Source organism: Giraffa tippelskirchi, chromosome 6 (genome assembly GCF_054371585.1).
Source record: "Giraffa tippelskirchi isolate mGirTip1 chromosome 6, T2T-mGirTip1v1.2.pri, whole genome shotgun sequence".
Classification (NCBI taxonomy): domain Eukaryota; kingdom Metazoa; phylum Chordata; class Mammalia; order Artiodactyla; family Giraffidae; genus Giraffa; species Giraffa tippelskirchi.
In genome coordinates this window covers 19,212,727-19,230,048 of record NC_137280.1, presented here as the reverse complement: position 1 = coordinate 19,230,048, position 17,322 = coordinate 19,212,727, and the positions used below count along the sequence as shown (strand labels likewise).

Genomic DNA, 17,322 nt, shown 5'->3' with positions numbered 1-17,322 from the left:
CTCTGTTTTTTAATATACTATCTAGGTTGGTCATAACTTTTCTTCCAAGGAGTAAGTATCTCTTAATTTCATGGCTGTAGTCACCATCTGCAGTGATTTTGGAGCCCCCCAAAATAAAGTCCTTCCAATAGGAGCCATGAAACACAATGGCTAATCCTTGAGCCTTGTATTGAGGGGTATCTGTTAAAATAACTTAGCCTATCACCTACTAATTCTGTACTATTTAGTACTTTAAATTACTTTGATAGAGGAAAAAAGTTTATTTGGAAAGCAAGAAGAGGTAAGGATGGAGTCTTCCCTAGAGCCTTCAGAGCATGGCCCTGACAGCACCTTGACTTTTTTTTTTTTTTGACTGCACAGCAGGGCATGCAGAACTTTCCCAACCAGGGTTTGAATCTGTGCGCCCTGCAGTAGAAGCATGGAGTCTTAACCACTGAATCAACAGGAAGTCCAACACTTGAATTCTGACTTTCAACTTCCAGAACTGTGAGAGAACGGATTTCCACAGTTTTAAGCCACCCATTTTGTGGTAATTTGTTACCATAGCCCTAAGGAAACCAATACGTCAGTAGGCAGAACTGGAAGACTATTTTCTGGAAAAACTGATCAGCCCCAGAGAAAAGCCTTACAAATATTGACATTAAGGAGTTTTACACAAACAAGGAAAAAACTGTCAAGAAGCTTAATTCCCCCCACATACTGCTCACTACCACAGATCAGTCTTCCAGTCAGGTCCTAGTGTCTCACTGTTAGGAGTGGATAGCTGAGAGCCATCAGGCATCCAGAGGAAGGTCTCTGGTACCTGAGACAGAGCGGACAATTTGCCAGTATACGGACAGTCGCCAGTATTCATTCTTTTCCTTTTTCTTATGTAATAGAACCTCCTGAATTTTTGCTGGACACATGACTATTTAGTTAAACACTGTTTCCTAGCTCCCCTTTCAGCTAACGTGGCCAGTGGGATATGAAAAAAGAGGGGAGGCTCCTTCGAATTTATGTCCTTAAAAGGAAGCTGCTTGGTGTTCCTCGCTTCTTCTTCCTTACCATGCAGAAAAGAATAATACTTTGGGAGAATTTGGGAGTAACATGGTAGAAGTTTCGCCAGATGACTCTTTGAAACAGAGCTACCCACTCTCTTGGACTGTTAAATGAGAGAAAAATAAGTTTCTATTTTACTTGAGCCTTTGTATTCAGCATTATCTTTGTTACAATAATTTAACCTCTCACCCAAGAATTCAGTATTATTTAATTCTTTAAAATTACTTTGAGAGAAGTAAAATTTCATTTTTGAAAACAAATTTAGTTCTTCTCTGAAGTACCTGGATGACAGTATCTAATGCACACTCCTGAGTTGTTTTACAGACTGAAAACTCACACCAAATGGAAGATGTTAACTACCTGATGACCTCCTAGAGCCTAAGGGCTGATAATGTTAACCCCTGACATTACTCTGTTATCTCACCAATGACCGATCAGAGCACCGTGCACAACCTGATCACATGCTCTGCAAACCTCCTTCCTCACCTGGCCTTTAAAAATGCTTTCCTGAACCTTATTGGGGAGTTTGGGCTTTTTGAGCACTAATTGTCCTGAACTCCTTGCTTGGCGCCCTGCAGTAAGCACTGTACTTTCCTTTCTCACAACCCCATGTCAGTAGATTGGCTTCCCCATGCTCAGGCAAGTGGACCCAAGTTTGGTTTGGTAACAGGAGGGATTGTTAGTCGAACCCCATATGCATTTTCCTTGCATCCTTGGTATTAGAACATTTAGCTAGGCATACAGCCAGCCAGGATAAAGATGATATTTTCCAGCCCCGTTTATAGTTCATGTGGCTTGTGTGGCTAGGCTCTGGCTAATAGAATGTAAGTGGGAATGTATTTGTTAGCAGTTTCTGGGAACCTCTCAAGAGAAACCTGGAGCTTGCTCTTGGCTCTTCCTACAGGCCTTCCTGTATGCTGCTGCTGAAATATAGATGCTACCTTGGACCCTGAGTATGAGGGTGTGTATCAGTTAGGGTTCACCAGAGAAGCAGAAGCAATAGGATCGATCAATCTGACTATCTATCTATCTATATTTATATTTATTTAATCATCCACATGTTCAACAAATATTAATGAAGTACCTAGTACATCCAAATTATTATATTAGGCTCACTGTGGGCTACAAAATAAAAACCTTACCTTCAAAGAATTTACCATTAGCATCAGACAAACAAATTCACATTACCAAATTCACATTAGTAAATAACCACAACTATCCAAAAAGAAAGTTTTAGCATTTTACTCTCTTAATTTTTCAAGTCCTTCATGAATATCTCTTAAAATTCTACAAAATAGTATACATTTACATTTATAGTTTATACTATAAAATCTAATCTATAGAAATATTCTGAACTGGCAATGAATTTGTAAAATGGATTAATCTCTGTGTTACATTTCAGCCTAGGTTGTTCAATCCAGTACCACCACATAGTCAACGAGCAAAACATGTGGTTGCATAAAACCCTCAGGAAAACCTCCTATAGGAGTGGGAAAATTCCTCACAGACCTTTGTTCTTCTCATGAGAAGCAGATGGGATCAGCAGACCATGACAATTGTCTACTGCTGTTTAGCAACATACAGTAAATTTTTCTGTGTTGCTTCCAAAATAAGATTAAGCTGTATATCTGCACCAAGGAAGAGAAACATGTGAGCCCTACAGTATATAATATACAGTATATATTACATTAAATATATTTCTTCATAAATAAATTAGGAGAAATTGATCTCTTAGGATTCCAAATAAGATAAAATGAGGTTGCTAGAATGTGCCAACAATTTCTACCCTAGGAAAAGTAATAAAAGGCGGGAGGTGGGGGAATTGCCTGGCAGTCCACTGGTTAGCACTCACTGCTTTTACTGCCATGGCCCGGGTTCAATCCCCGGTCAAGGGACTAAGATCCCAAAAGCCATGCAGCTTGGCAAAAAAAAACAGAAAAGACAACACCCAAGCACCTCATAACCAAGAAAACCCTCCCAAAGGGATCCATAACATTTTATCAAGAATCTCACCTTTGGTAAAGGGTTGAAAGCCTTTGAAGTAAAAGAATTAGAATGTAATTAATGGAAAAAGATGGAAAGCATCCTTAATTTGGGAGGACTCCAAAACTTCATAAAAAATGCCCTTTGTATTTTAAATTATATATTTAACTCTTCATTTCCACTTTGTTAGCAATGTGCAAAGAATGTTAAATCTAGTACTGATGTGAGAGGAACAAAAGAGCTTGGATTCTAGAGCCAAACTGGGTACAAATTGCAGCTCTATCACTTACTGACTGTGTGGTCTTGGGATCTGGGCCTCAGTTTCCTCTTCTACAAAATGGACAGAATAATAGCCCTCACCTCATAAGGCTCTTCTAAGGAATATGTAAATTAACAAAAATTCACTTAGAAAAGTAGTTGGCACAGGGTAAATATTACACAAAACCTCTTAGTATTATAAATACCTCGGCATCATTTGGGAAGGGGGACAGGGTATTCTATTTTACCTTGCCGTCAATTAAGATAGATTGGAATTCTATCAAATTTTAAAACTCCCAGCAGAATATTTATGGGCCTTCCCCCTTTCCTGCAATTTTTCTGGCATCAGGTCACCTGCTCTATTGTGGTTAGGCCTTGGAGGTAAATGAAGAGGGATACAAAGGTTCTCCAGCAAAGACCCTCTTATGCAGAGAGACCAAGAGTGCAAGGGTATCATATCAGGTAAGGTTCTATACATTCCTTCTATTCCTACCTCACTGCAGTTTTTCCCTGTGCTACAAGCCATCAGAGGACAACCAGTAAATAGGAGTGGTAGTAGGAACATCATCTTATTGTGTACTAGGCAATGGGCTAAGTGCTTTAAATATTGTATACCATTTATTTCTCACAAGAACACTCTGATGTGGGTACTGTTACTGAGAGGGGATGTTGCCTGATGATTTTGACTGAGGGCTTTAGAGGTAGGCTTGCCTGGGATTGTATCCTGGCCCTGTCATTGACTGCCTGTGTCTTGCGTGCATGCTCAGTTGCTTCAGTCATGTCTGACACATTGCAACCGCATGGACTGTAGCCCACCCTGCTCCTCTGTCCATGGGATTTTACCAGCAAGAATACTGGCGTGGGTTGCCATGCCCTCCTCCAGGAGATCCTCCCAACCCAGGGATAGAACCTGTGTCTCCTACGTCTCCTGCACTTCAGGCAGATTCTTTACTGCCGAGCCACCGAGGAAGCCCAGCTGGCTGTGTCGTCATGGGCAAATTACCTAAACTTTCTCACCCACAGAATGAGGATAATGATAGCACTTATCTCACAGGGTTTTGAGGTGAGCATTTAATGAGTTAATACATATAATGTCTTCAGATTTGGACTGGTTTTGAATGTGGACTCTGACACCCGGCTACTTGAGTTTACATCTCAGCTCCATTACCTAGGAGCTAAGTGGCCCTGGACAAGTTACATAGCTTACCAGTGCCTCGGTTTCCTCCTCTGTAAAATGAGTGTGGCCAGAAGAGTACCTAACTTAAACAGCTTTTATGAGGATTTAATTGGTTATATCTGTAAAGTAATTTGAGCAGGGACTGGCAATAATAAACTCTCCCTCTTATCTCTTAGGACTCCAGCTATGCAAGTTAAACCTATTCTCTGTGTTCCATTTATCTTTTTCTCTCTTTTCTGTCTTTTTCATCCCTTTTGTCACTTAAGTCAGAATACTTTCTCTGATCCTTCTTCCAATTTGTCAAAACAAAAATATTTACAGGTACTTTGTTGTCTAAATAGAGAACTCTATGCACTCCCAGAATAAAAAATAAAAATAACTGAATAAATTAGTAAATACTCTGTACGTAGCACATATTTGATACATGTTTGTTGTACTTATTAATTCCTATGTAATATGAGAGGAAACTGAAACTTGAGGAGATCAAATAACTTTTCAAGTTTATATAGCTAGCGAGTGATGCAGCCAGTGACACAGAGTCCAGAGCCTTAATTACTTTAATCATCATACTTTGTCACTATTGCTGGAAAACTAGTAGGACACTGCTGATGTTTGGTGATTTACCTTGTTTTAGAGGGTGGAGTCGGACACGACTGAGCGACTTCACTTTCACTTTTCACTTTCATGCCTTGGAGAAGGAAATGGCAACCCTCTCCAGTGTTCTTGCCTGGAGAATCCCAGGGACAGGGGAGCCTGGTGGGCTGCCATCTGTGGGGTCGCACAGAGTCGAACACGACTAAAGCGACTTAGCAGCAGCAGCTGCAGCAGAGGGTGGATACTGGCTTTGTTATCTAGTGTGTGTGTATATGTGTGTATATTTTAAGGGCTTTGTTGGGGAGGGGGGTGTCATTTCAACTTAATCCACCCTACCTACATTATCCTTAATTTTGCCCAAAATACCCAATTCCCAATTAGAAAGCTTAATTCTCGTCTATCATTCTGCATATGCGAACAGTGGGAGATCCCCACCCAGAAGAGCAGAGCAGTGAAACTAACAAGCAGCCTGTGTTTCCAGAATTAACCTCATGCTGCTGCCATCATGAGCCCTTGGGCTGAGATGTGACTCTGGTGCAGGAAATTAATGAATCACCGTTAGGTTTTCTTGTTAGTCTTTAGCTATTTGGAGTGGCACCACTTTAAATAATTAATGAAATTTGAATGAAAAAAAGTAAAAGAATTAGTGAGTTCTTTTTTTGTTGATAAAGCCAGGATGTATCAATATAAACTAGCTGAGAAAGAAGAGAGGAAAAACTTGGAGATGATTTTCTAGGAATAGTTCTACTTAACTAAAAGGCTCAGTTAGCAGGAAATCAAACATAAAACTGGAATTGTAGTAGTCTATAAAGAAAGAATAATTATTACTTTGTTCAACCACCCACTTCCTGTCAAATACACACAGATAAACAAACATTCTTTTTACAGTAAGTTCAATTATTTCATTCTGTCTCCAACCAATAGCTTTTTTTTTTAACCAGTTTATTCTTCCCCTAAAATATCATCTATTCTATCAGTTTTGATGACCACATCTATAGGTGACATCTGAATTTTCATGTGTGTGTCTCACATTTGTAACTACTTTTTAGGAATATCTGAATATTATCCTGCCATCAGCCCAAAAAACTATATTTAAAAGTAAACATAATTCCACTTCTATCTGGGACAGAGAGCTGAAAAGAATATCATTTCCACCTTAATAAAAAGAAAAGAGAAAACAGGGTAATAAACATAATCATTCCTTTTCTTCAGCCCATCAAACGGCTGATATCATAGGGTAAAAAAAAGTACACTGAAATCCAAAGAAAGACAGAAACTTCCAAGGAGAGAGAAGCTGAGAACATTGGCTCACTTGTGGCAGAGCACAAAAGGAAGTAACTCCAGGTGCAGCACAAGCACGTAAGAAGGCTACAAATATATATATATATATATTTTAGGGAATTGCTAAAGTCTAGTGTGGGCTAGTGAGAGAATTTAGAACCCCTCGAAGCTGCAGACACCAAGGGACATCACAGACACCTGCAGGTTCTTTTCCATGAATACCCACTGATTGTATCAATATACATGTAGTGGAGAATACATGGTGTCTGAATGGGGCCATTCTATAGGGACAGGAAGCATTTACAAATGAGCATCAGTGACACCATGGTGGGGAAAAAAAGTCACAGAGGACTAAACAGCTTGAACATCATGTGCACACATGTGTTTGTGTTTGGGAAGGAAATTGGAAGAGGCAGGAGAGGGACATGAATTCTCAGTTTGCCTTGGAGATGAAGGTTTTAGGTATCAGCTATACTGTGACTCTTTTTTTTTTTTTCAATAATATTCTATAATGAAAGTTGGTAGTTGTTAAAACCATGATGGGAAGTTGCAGAAGAAGCAGTGTGAAATCAAGACTGAGAAACAGTTGAGAGCAAAGTGTGGCAGCTTTTCTATGTGGTTTTTCTATGTGGCTGTTCCCTTCTCAGCAAAAGCCTTATCCATCACCCCAACCCACTCCACTTGCTCCCTTAGACTTACATGTCAATTTCTACCTACACTTCTTGTGCCAAGTGTATGTTTATGAAATTCTTGTCTTATTACCTGGAATGTGACCATCTCTTCCTCCCTTGTCTGACTGCCCCCTGGATTTTCATCCCACCGCAGTGCATGGGGGCAGGGCACAAAATAAGAGTGCAGGAGAGTGTCCTCAGGTTTGCTTTATCTGTTTGATGGCTGTCTCTGGACCAGATGCCATCTTTTATTGACACTTGACACGGATACCGGTCTCCCATTTCTGAGATAGCACAGTGTCATATGCCCTGTTTTCTTTTGTTCACTTAGAGAGCAGTTTCTACCACCCAAGTCACTTGGTCATAATAAACTTCCAAATCTTTTCTACATTCTAAAATCAACATTTTGTGCCTATGTTAACGACTGGCTTCAATTAACAGCTTTGTTTTAAAAACAAACAAAACCTGTATTTTAAAATAGAATTGGTCTTGGGGGAAGATGAACTCAAAGAAAAATGTATTTGGAGTTTAACCACATCCCTGACAAAACAATTTAAAAGTCACATGAAGACCATAGAGAACCCACTTGTGGACACAGATGGGGAAGGAGAGGGTGGGACGAATTGAGAGAATAGCACCGAAACATATACATTAACATATGTAAAATAGATAGCTAGTGGGAAGTTGCTGTGTAACACATGGAGCTCAACCCAGTGCTCTGTGACAACCTAGAGAGGTGCTTGGGACTCAAGGGGAAAGGCATATACATATACTTATGACTGATTCATATTGTTGTATGGCAGAAACCAACACAACATTGTAAAGCAATTTTCCTCCAATTAAAAATAATTTATTAAAAAGTCACTTGAATTATAAGCAATCAAAAACATACCATTGCTCACCAAACCTAAATGGCTACATGAACCTCTACCTGTAGGGAAGAACAGAAAAATTATGGTAGAAAGAAAGAGGATAAAGAATTGGGACATATGTTTCTTTGGTTTAACCTCAGATGTGGGGAAAATTTGATTTGAAGGAAAATATATTTAATACTTTTCACTTATGCTGTAATTATACATTGGATTTCAGTGTGCATTGGGGGAAAAAGATGCATTTTGATCCATTCAGTTCATTCTCAGGACTAGACACAGCATGATTTGAAGGTAACTAGAAAGATCTCATACCCCCAAATAATCCTTTTTATTCTTGGGACAAAAATGTATCAGAATAACCCCTGGAAAGTATTTTCCTAGAATTCCCTGACTGGTAAGTTTCGGCATTGCCACCTGTCATATGGACTGTGGCTTTTCCTTTAATTAATTAATTAAGTCTCTAATTTCCCCTCCTTTCTGGGTCTCCTTATCTCAGCTCAGGCAGTCAATCACTTAGATTTCAGCATGGCTTGGTTCTGCAGTGAAATCTCAGTATGTAAATTATCCAGAGTGATCGGAGTACAGTCTGGCTATTTAAACCAGTTTGATACTTCTTAACTCATTAAACCCAGTTTTAACTGTTATTCAAAATTCATTGCCAGGTCAGTTGGTGATTCAGCTCTGTTCTGACCACTAGGCACTGCCCTTGGTCACACCTGAAAATAGCATTCCCTCTGCAACTTCAGGATATGACTTGAACAGTTCTCTTTAGAGTCTATCCTAAATCTTTTTATCAAATTTCTCATCTCAAGAGCCCTAGGCCTATTGAGGTAAGGTGATTGAAGCTGCTTCTTCATCTTTCCAAGCCTTTTCTAGATAACGTATCTGTATAAAGCTAATATATTTCTCCCAGTGGACTCTCCGGGCAGCCTTAAAACCTACTATTTCCACTCTGGTTTCCCATGCTTCTTTCCCCAAGTGAGAACTTTCCCCAAGTGTCTCTAAGTAAATTCTACCTTTCATTTTTCCATCTTTTCCTCTCATAGTTATAACCTCCAGAACTTCCAGAATCTTCATCCTGTCCTTCCTGATAAAACATAAAACCCATTTACATTTCAATTATTCTTTTTTCCATATGGATAAGAGTGCCATATTCTTTTCATACTGTTCAGGGGGTTCTCAAGGCAAGAATACTGAAGTGGTTTTCCATTCCCTTCTCCAGTTCCGTAAAAACATCTCCTCCTGCTTTATTGAGTATGCCAAAGCCTCTGACTGTGTGGATCACAACAAACTGGAAAATTCTTCAAGAGATGGGAATACCAGACCACCTTACCTACCTCCTGAGAAATCTGTATGCAGGTCAGGAAGCAACAGTTAGAACCAGACATGGAACAACAGACTGGTTCCAAATTGGGAAAGGAGTACATCAAGTCTGTATATTGTCACCCTGCTTATTTAACTTATATGCAGAATACATCATGCGAAATGCTGGGCTGGATGAAGCACAAGCTGGAATCAAGATTGCCGAGAGAAATATCAATAACCTCAGATATGCAGGTGACACCACCCTTATGGCAGAAAGTGAAGAAGAACTAAAAAACTTTTTGATGAAAGTGAAAGAGGAGAATGAAAAAGTTGGCTTGAAACTCAACATTCAAAAACTAAGATCATGGCATCTGGTCCCATCACTTCATGGCAAATAGATGGGGAAACAATGGAAACAGTGGCTGACTTTATTTTTGGGGGCTCCAAAATCACTGCAGATGGTGACTGCAGCCATGAAATTAAAAGACGCTTGCTCCTTGGAAGAAAAGGTATGACCAACTAAGACAGCATATTAAAAAGCAGAGGCATTGCTTTGCCAACAAAGGTCTATCTAGTCAAAGCTATGGTTTTTCCAGTAGTCATGTATGGATGTGAGAGCTGGACTATAAAGAAACCTGAGCGCTGAAGAATTGATGCTTTTGAACTGTGGTGTTGGAGAAGACTCTTGAGAGTCCCTTGGACTGCAAGGAGATCCAACCAGTCCATCTTAAAGGAAATCAGTCCTGAATATTCATTGGAAGGACTGATGCTGAAGCTGAAACTCCAGTACTTTGGCCACCTGATGCAAAGAACTGACTTATTGGAAAGGACCCTGATGCTGGGAAAAATTGAAGGCAGGAGGAGAAGGGGACAACAGAGGATGAGATGGTTGGATGGCATCACCAACTCAATGGACACGAGTTTGAGCAAGCTCCGTGAGTTGGTGATGGACAGGGAAGCCTGGCATGCTGCAGTGAATGGGGTCGCAAAGTGTCAGACACCATTGAGCAACTGAACTGAACTGAACCATATCCTTAAATCTACACATACACTGGGGAAGGGTAATTTTTTTTAGTCATAACTTTAATTATCGAAAACCTGTTAAGCCAGATTGCTTTACATTTGGGCATCTGATTAAGACAGGAAGACTCTATCATCGGTCATGGACTAGGATCAAGATGCAGAGATGCTTAGGAACCACAAGAGAGAGTATAATAATTCATTAAGTCTCCATATAGAATACAGCTCCAAAATTTGGGGATGAGATCAAGGGAAGGTTAGCTTCTGATAATCAAACAAAGAAACAAAGTTGGATAGGACTGCATCTGCAGAAATGACACACTTTCAGTGATTTACTACGATGTCCCAAATGGAGCCATTGTCTCTTAGTTCAATTAAGAAATTCACTGGATTTCTCAAAAAAAAAAAAAAAAAAAAAAAAAACACCTGTAGACCACTCAGTGATATTGTCAAATGCCTCAGATTTCTGTTGTGCTGTCGTAACAGGAGGATTGGAAGCCTGCCATAGACCTCAGGAAAGGAAGGCCAGAGAGCAATTTTACCCTAGATCTCTTGATGGCAGAACATTTGACTTCAGGGGACCAATGTCAACTATTTAGTTAAAATATACCTAGAATAGAGCAGGGGCAAGCTACACTTAATTTTATAAAAATAGCAGTAATTACATCTAACTATTTTTGTTGTTATTATTTTCACCATGTGTTTCAGGAGGCAGAGAGAACTAGGAAGAGGAGTGGATAAGAATGTCATGAATGGGGAAAATAATGTACATTTAGTGCCAGATAGGAAAATAAATTGCTAAATGGAAGTTTTAAGGGACAGGCAGCTCAGGAGTAGGTGAAAAGAAAGAACGACTAGGAAAAAGGCAAGGTTGACCTACTGATAAGAGAAAGTAAGGATGAGGCATAATCACAGGGAGTGCATTTGTAGATAACAGCTGAATCTAAATGCCTGAATGAAGAGGAAAATTGGAAGAAGATATCCCATGTAGAACTTGCCATAGTAAGCATTTTTTCCCGAATGAAGTTGATACTTTGTAATGTCAAGCAATTGAGGGGTGAGTATTTAGAACCAACGTATAAGATAGGGAATAGCATGTGATTAGTTGGATGTATTAAATCAGATATCAAGACATTGCATAAATGCTGCTAAAACTTTGTTACTTAATACAGCCAATAAGTTCAGGGTCTCACAAATTTTAGTCTTTGGGCCCTACCTTTATCATCTTTGCCATATCCTCATACCATTTGTACATTGTTTCATGTAATTCTTAAAACAATTTTTTCTCACTTTAGCTTCATCCTAAGCAATAGTATCTATAGCCCCATGAGTTTGATAAGCTAGTTATATTGTTTTCTAACATACATTAGCATAAATATATAACCTTAAAAATAAAAGTTCTTCATCCATGCAACAGCTGAAATCAACTTGTGTACAACTGGTGATCACAGATCCTATTCTGAGAAACCCTATTGCCTACAGTATTGTCTACAGTAATGTTATGGTTTAGCGTGTAAGAAAGGAAGTACTAAATGCAGTTATGACTCACTTTTTCTTCAAGTTCATTGCCTTTTGAGAGAAAAAAAGGAGGAAAAATGTAAAATCATTAATTTCCTCTAGTTAAGGAGTGGCTCAGGGGTTTATTTTTTATTGAAACCACTGGATTGCTCAAAGTGTAAGGCAGGGGGTAGCCATTTGTAAGAGGGCTTTAAGTTGATAGAAGAGCAAGCTCTCCCCTGGTGTGGAAGGAACTATACATCCGCTGAGAGGCAGATAGAGCTATTGCTCTTAGATACATTAAGTATGCTTTTATTCAAGCTACAACCCACCAAAAAGAAAAGCTGTGGATGGGAATGAACAGTGTACCTGTTGAAAGACAGACTCTCTTTGGAGAAAATATTTATATTCAAGTACCCTGTGGGCTTCCAGGTGGCACTAGTGGTGAGAACCCTCCTGTCAAGGCAGGAGATGCAAGAGATGCGGGTTCCATCCCTGGGTGGGGAAGATCCTCTGGAGGAGGCATGGCAACCCACCCCAGTATTCTTGCCTGGAGAATCCCCATGGACAGAGGAGCATGGAGGGCTACAGTCCACAGGGTCTCAAGGAGTTGGACACAACTGAAGTGACTTAGCAGGCACGCATGCACCCTCGTACTATGAGGAACAGATAAAGATCCTTCCTACCTGGACCCACAACGCACATCACTACTTCATTTCTGCCAAAATGTCGCACCAACATTTTGTCTCCCAATTGGATTTACCACTAAGAGAAAGTGAAGTGAGTGAAGTCGCTGAGTCTTGTCCGACTCTTTGCAACCCCTTGGACTGTAGCCTAACAGGCTCTTCCATCCGTGGGATTTTCCAGGCAAGAATATTGGAGTGGGTTGCCATTTCCTTCTCCAGGAGATCTTCTCAACCCAGGGATTGAACCCAGGTCTCCCACGTTGTAGGCAGACGCTTTTACCATCTGAGCAAGTTGAAGCAAATAGCCAATGCTGACATCTGGGTAGATATAGATTCTATAAATTCTGAAATTGGCAGCTGCTGTGGAAAATCATGTGATAGCTCCTCAAAAAGCTAAACATAAAATTACCATATGTCCCTAGCAGGTCAACTCCAAGGTATATAGTCAAAAGGATTTAATACAGGTACTCAAATAGATGCTCTTATGTAAATGTCTATGGCAATACTATTCACAATAGCCCGAAAGTGTCAGTGAAAGTGAAACTCGCTCAGTCGTGTCCGAATCTTTGCGATCCCATGGACTATACAGTCCATGGAATTCTCCAGGCCAGAATACTGGAGTGGGTAGCCTTTCCCTTCTTCAGGGGATCTTCCCAACCCAGGGATCAAACCCAGGTCTCCCACATTGCAGGCGGATTCTTTACCAGCTGAGCCACAAAGGAAGTTAGTTATTGATGAATAAATGGATAAACAACATGTAGTATATGAATACAATGAAATATTATTCAGTAATAAAAGAAATAAAGTACTGGTACATGCTATGATGTAGATAAACCTCAGAAACATGTTGCTAGGTGAAAGAAGCCAGACACAGAAGGTCATATATTGTATGATTCCATTTATATTAAATACCCAGAATAGGAAAATCCATAAAGACAAAAAATATATTGGTGCTTGCCCCAGGCTGAAGAGAGGTAATGGTAAATGACTTTTAATAGGCATGGGTTTTCTTTTTTTTTTAATAGGATTTTTAAAATTTTCAATTAATTTTTGTTTAAATTTATTTATTTCTGCACTAGGTCTTCATTGCTGTGCACGGGCTTTCACGAGTTGGAGTGAGCAGGGGCTACTCTTCTAGTTGCGGAGCACAGGTTCTAGGGCTCACAGGCTTCAGTAGTTGTGGCACATGGGCTTAGTGGCCCCACAGCATGTGAAATCTCCCCAGGTGAAGCATCAAACCCATGTCCCCTGCACTGGCAAGCAGATTCTTAACCACTGGACCACCAGGTAAGTCCCTTTGTTTTCTTTTGGGGTGATGAAAATCTTTTGGAACTTGATAGAGGAGATGGTTGCACAACATTGTGAATACACTAAATGCCAGAATTGTACACTTCAAACTAGTTGTTTTAATGTTATGTGGATTTAACCTCAGTTTAAAACAAAAGCCATTAATGATTATTACTTAATGATCTAACATGAAAATTTGAAGCCAGAATCAACAGACTGCAGCATTCTTATATCCATAATTTCTGATGAAGTATACAGTTCATTGAATTGAAATAATTTTGCAAAGTACCATAAAAATCTATCTTTTGGGGGGAATCCTTTTTGTGAGTGTGTATGCTCAAAGTTTAGCTGATGTCTATTAAATAGCAGTATACATTATTTAGTGTCATTTCCCCATAACTGATGGAGAATTGATTCAGAACAAGTGACATCAATTTGAACATGACTGGCTGACCAAAGTGACTAGGAGATCCTGGGGAAATTGATAGTGTTAGGTGATGAAGCTGATAAATCCGTGGCAGTGCAGCTGACAGCTTAGAAACTATAGAAGTATATCGACTATTCTGAGGAGTGCTAATTAGAGTCAAGGAGAATCAACAGGAGTGCTTTAGAAGAGTCATACATCACTCTACTAAAAACAGGTGAGTCAGCCAAGAGAGTAGGTTCTATTCCCAGGGATACAGAATTGGCGTAGAAAAGCTAAGAATCCTTACAGGGAAGATGTGCTTTCTATTCTATGAAGTCAGTTTCATTAACTTACACGAAAAGGAATGCCTTAATATGAGCCAACTGAACCTCTGATTTAAAGGGATTAACTTGAAATTTGCTCTTTCCTGTGCCTGGCCTCATTTCCCAGACTAGTTAAAAGTTATTATCACCCTAAGGATGATTTTTTACCTGTGTTGCATGCACATCTTGATAACATGCTAATGTTTCCATCAGTCAGTTCAGTCGCTCAGTCGTATCCGACTCTTTGCAATCCCGTGGATTGCAGCATGCCAGGCTTCCCTGTCCATCACCAACTCCTGGAACTTGCTCAAACTCATGTTCATCGAGTCAGTGATGCCATTCAACCATCTCATCCTCTGTCATCCCTTTCTCTTCCCACCTTCAATCTTTCCTAGCATCAGGGTCTTTTCCAATGAGTCAGTTCTTTGCATCAGGTGGCCAAAGTACTGGAGTTTCAGCTTCAGCATCAGTCCTTCCAATGAATATTCAGGACTGATTTCCTTTAGGATGGACTGGTTGGATCTCCTTGCAGTCCAAGGGACTCTCAAGAGTCTTCTCCAACACCACAGTTCAAAAGCATCAATTCTTCAGCGCTCAGGTTTCTTTATAGTCCAGTTTTCACATCCGTACATGACTACTGGAAAAACCATAGCTTTGACTAGATGGACCTTTGTTGGCAAAGTAATGTCTCTCCTTTTTAATATGCTGTCTTAGTTGGTCATACCTTTTCTTCCAAGGAGCAAGCGTCTTTTAATTTCACGGCTGCAATCACCATCTGCAATGATTTCAGAGCCCCCCCAAAAAAGTCTCTTACTGTTTCCATTGTTTCCCCATCTATTTGCCGTGAAGTGATGGGACTGGATGCCATGATCTTAGTTTTTTGAGTGTTGAGTTTCAAGCCAACTTTTTCACTGTCCTCTTTCACTTTCATCAAGAGACTCTTGAGTTCTTCTTCGCTTTCTGCCATAAGAGTGGTGTCACCTATGTATCTGAGGTTATTGATATTTCTCTCGGCAATCTTGATTCCAGCTTATGCTTCATCCAGCCCAGCATTTTGCATGATGTATTCTGCATATAATAAATAAGCAGGGTGACAATATACAGCCTTGATGTAATCCTTTCCCGATTAGGAACCAGTCTGTTGTTCCATGTCTGGTTCTAACTGTTGATTCTTGACCTGCATACAGATTTCTCAGGAGGCAAGTAAGGTGGTCTGTTATTTCCATCTCTTGAAGAATTTTCCAGTTTGTTGTGACCCACACAGTCAAAGGCTTTGGCATAGTCAATAAAGCAGAAGTAGATGTTTTTCTCGAACTCTCTTGCTTTTTCGATGATCCAATAAATATTGGCAATTTGATCTCTGGTTCCTTTGCCTTTTCTAAATCCAGCTTGAACATCTGGAATTTCATGGTTCATGTACTGTTGAAGCCTGGGTTGGAGAATTTTGAGCATTACTTTGCTAGCATGTGAGATTGAGTGCAATTGTGTGGTAGTTTGAGCATTTTTTGGCATTGGTTTTCTTTGGGATTGGAATGAAAACTGACCTTTTCCAGTCCTGTGGCTACTGCTGAGCTTTCCAGATTTGCTGGCATATTGAATGTAGCACTTTCACAGCATCATCTTTTAGGATTTGAAATAGCTCAACTGGAATTCCATCACCTCCACTAGCTTTGTTCATAGTGATGCTTCCTAAAGTCCACTTGCCTTTGCATTCCAGGATGTCTGGCCCTAGGTGAGTGATCACACGATTGTGATTATCTGGGTCGTGAAGATCTTTTTTGCATAGTTCTTCTGTGTATTCTGGCCACCTCTTCTTAATATCTTCTGGTTCTGTTAGGTCCATACCATTTCTCTCCTTTATTGAGCCCATCTTTGCATGAAATGTTCCCTTGGTATCTCTAATTTTCTTGAAGAGATCTCTAGTCTTTCCCATTCTGTTGTTTTCCTCTATTTCTTTGCATTGATCACTGAGGAAGGCTTTCTTATCTCTCCTTGATATTCTTTGGAACTCTGCATTCAGATGGGAATATCTTTCCTTTTCTCCTTTGCCTTTTGCTTCTCTTCTTTTCACAGCTATTTGTAAGCCCTCCTCAGACAACCATTTTGCCTTTTTGCATTTCTTTTTCTTGGGGATGGTCTTGATCACTGCCTCCTGTACAATGTCAGGAACCTCCATCCATAGTTCATCAGGAACTCTATCAGGTCTAATCCCTTGAATCTGTTTGTCACTTCCACCACAGTCGTAAGGTATTTGATTTAGGTCATACCTGAATGGTCTAGTGGTTTTCCCTACTTTCTTCAATGTAAGTCTGAATTTGTCAATAAGGAGTTCATGATCTGAGCCACAGTCAGCTCCCGGTCTTCTTTTTGCTGACTGTATAGAGCTTCTCCGTCTTCGGCTACAGAGAATGTAATCAATCTGATTTCGGTATTGACCATCTGGTGATGTTCATATATAGAGTCTTCTCTTGTGTTGTTGGAAGAGGGTTTTGCTATGACCAGTGCATTCTCTTGGCAAAACTCTGTTAGCCTTTGCCCTGCTTCATTCTGTACTCCAAGGTCAAAGTTGCCTGTTATTCCAGGTATCTCTTGACTTCCTACTTTTGCATTCCAGTACCCTATAATGACAAGGACATCTTTTTTGGGTGGTGGTTCTAGAAGGTCTTGTAGGTTCATAGAACCGTTCTACTTCAGCTTCTTCAGCATTACTGGTTGGAGCATAAACTTGAATTACTGTGATATTGAATGGTTTGTCTTGGAAACGAACAGAGATCATTCTGTTGTTTTTGAGATTGCATCCAAGTACTGCATTTCAGACTCTTTTGTTGCCCTTGAGGGCAATCTTCTAAGGGATTCTTTCCCACAGTAGTAGATAAAATGGTCATCTGAATTAAGTTCTCCCATTCCAGTCCATTTTAGTTCAC

At 39.9% G+C, this 17,322-nt stretch overlaps 1 protein-coding gene and 1 long non-coding RNA gene across 5 annotated transcripts in view; one reads left to right on the top strand and one right to left on the bottom strand.

Moving 5' to 3' along the window:
- Window positions 1–17,322, bottom strand: part of RIMS2 (regulating synaptic membrane exocytosis 2) — a 629,392-nt gene that overhangs the window by 597,759 nt on the left and 14,311 nt on the right. The gene's annotated exons all lie outside the window — the stretch shown is intronic.
- LOC145510602 (uncharacterized) lies at window positions 9,000–16,770 on the top strand. Its single transcript, XR_014057138.1, has 4 exons — window positions 9,000–9,148; window positions 12,041–12,236; window positions 12,620–14,662; window positions 15,862–16,770. It is a non-coding gene; the product is annotated as an uncharacterized LOC145510602 (long non-coding RNA).